Genomic DNA, 354 nt, shown 5'->3' with positions numbered 1-354 from the left:
CAGACAGCCAGACAGGTAGGCAGATAATATGATTCCGTATCCATCACCTCCAACACATATAAGTGAGAAAAGTACAGCAATATATCAAAACCAAATTTCACGAGAGAAGCGAATATACAAAAAAAAGGGGAAATTTGCATAAAAGTGCCAAAAATACAAAATCAAAATCGACAATCTCTGCTCAGCCTCGGCGTCGTTTAAAAAAAAGATCATCAAGAAAGAAAAGGTTCGCTAATCAGAACACGACACAAGGTGTTGCAAATAAAAGGGATTTTTAGCTTGCAAGGCGCTGCGCTCCATAATTCAGCGCTGGGAAACAAGTCGAAAGCGGCATATGTCGACATCAATTATTCC

The sequence above is a fragment of the Penaeus monodon genome, chromosome 29 (assembly GCF_015228065.2).
Source record: "Penaeus monodon isolate SGIC_2016 chromosome 29, NSTDA_Pmon_1, whole genome shotgun sequence".
NCBI classification, from domain to species: Eukaryota; Metazoa; Arthropoda; class Malacostraca; order Decapoda; family Penaeidae; genus Penaeus; species Penaeus monodon.
This window is presented reverse-complemented; position numbering follows the sequence as displayed.